We start from the raw sequence: 2173 nt of genomic DNA, 5'->3' as shown, positions 1-2173 counted from the left end.
GGAGAGGAGAGGAGAGGAGAGGAGAGGAGAGGAGAGGAGAGGAGGGGAGGAGAGAGGAGAGGAGAGGAGGAGAGGAGAGGAGAGGAGAGGAGAGGAGAGGAGAGGAGAGGAGGAGAGGAGAGGAGAGGAGAGGAGAGGAGAGGAGAGGAGGAGAGGAGAGGGAGGAGAGGAGAGGAGAGGAGAGGAGAGGAGAGGAGAGGAGAGGAGAGGAGAGGAGAGGAGGGAGAGGAGAGGAGAGGAGAGGAGAGGAGAGGAGAGGACACACGCCCCGCCAAGGGAGAGTGAGGACACTTCTTCTCTGCATGTGTGGCAGCCAGGCGGCGGGGTCCCCAGCTAATAGCCGCGGCTGATACAGTGTGTTCTGTCACGTTACAGTAATAATAACAGACGTCACGTCATCGGCTCCGGTTGAAAAAGGCCGGTGCCCTCGAGGTTGATGTGTGTGATGAGGAGATTGTCATGATTGGTGAACATATATTAAAAAGCTCATGCGGTATCGAGTGCAATTCTGGTCCCAGTGTTGGTCTCATGGTCACGGAAATGACATGATTCAGTGTGTTTCAGTATCGTTGTCCTTGATGATTTAAGGACCTTGTACACTCTAATAATAATAATAATAATAATTAAGGCTGTCAATGTTAACGCGATATTAACGCGTTAACTCCCGATTCTATTAATGCCACTAATTTTTTTAACTCAAGATTAACTAAAAAAAAAAAGAAAAAAAAAATCTTTTTTTTTTTAACTAGACTTCACTCAGGTGTATTATTGATGCTCTCATTGATACTATGTTTGTTTCTGAAGTGTGTGTGTGTTGTGTGTGTGTGTGTGTGTGTGTGTGACAGTGATGCCAGTAACTAGTTACTAAGTAACTAGTTACTGTAATCTGATTACTTTTTTCAGTAAATAGTAATCTAACTTGTTACTTTTTATAAGCCAGTAATCTGATTACAGTTACTTTTCCAAGTGGCTGTGAGTTACTATTTAGTTACTATCTCATAATGCTGATGATAAGAGAGCCAGGGGTACAGTCAGCTAGACCGGAGTATGGCCTGATGGCTGATGACGTCTCATGATGACCTGTCTGAGCAGCCAATCATGATTTATGACATATGCACTTTCAATAAAGCATTATTAAAAAAAAAACTGTTGTCATTCTTGTGGCAGCAGCAGGGGGGACGACGACGACTTCGTAACCTAGTTACTTTCAAAGTAACTAAGTTACTTTGATAATCAAGTAATCAGTAAAGTAACAAGATTACTTTTTAAAGGAGTAATCAGTAATCAGTAATCAGATTATTTTTACAAGTAATCTGTGGCATCACTGTGTGTGATATATAGAGAGAGAGGGGGGTGAGAGAGATGAGGAAGGGGCAAGAGAGAAAGAGAGCCGGGAGAGTGTGTGTGTGTGAGAGAGAGAGAGGGGGGGGGGGGGTGTGATTACTCAGCCCTTGTGTGGGTGAATGTAACAAGTTCCTAACGTTTTTTCCCCCTATTATTTCATGCACACTTTATTCATTGTTTTAAATTATTATTTTCTTTTAAGTTATTTTGTGCATCACTCTGTTTTGAATTTGATGCAAATTTGCAATGCATGAGGGTCATCCTTTTGTGTTAAATGGCTGCATAAAGCAAGCATTTGTTGACTCGCATGTTGATAAAGAGTATTAAAACTTGGAACTTGAAAAAGATCTGTTTAAGGTAAAAAAAATAAAAATGCGATTAATTTGCGATTAATCGCGAGTTAACTATGGACAATCATGCGATTAATCGAGTTAAATATTTTTATCGTTTGACAGCACTAATAATAATATATTTGTCAGGCGCTTTATAGTTGTGGAGCAAACACTCTCTCCTCCCTGTACTCCGCAGGGTGCCGTTGTCAAAAAGAACGTTTCATTATTAGCACTTTTTGGCAAACGGATATCATTACTGTATTTTTTGCTTTTTATTAATGCTCTTAAGACCTAGCCATATTTTCAGAAAATTCGCCTAAAAGTACATACCCAAGTAAATGGAAGATTGCTCCACTTCTCAAGGGCCATTTGCATGTTCTTGGTATCTAGGGACATCTATGGACCTCAGGGAATGTATTTCCAGTGTCACTATGCTTGAGTAAATTGTAATGAACTTGAATGCCAGTCAGTCAGCCAGCGAGTCAGCAAGTCAGAAA

This window comes from Notolepis coatsorum, assembly GCF_963971535.1.
Source record: "Notolepis coatsorum genome assembly, chromosome: 3".
Lineage (NCBI taxonomy): Eukaryota > Metazoa > Chordata > Actinopteri > Aulopiformes > Paralepididae > Notolepis > Notolepis coatsorum.
Note: the sequence above shows the minus strand (reverse complement) of the source record.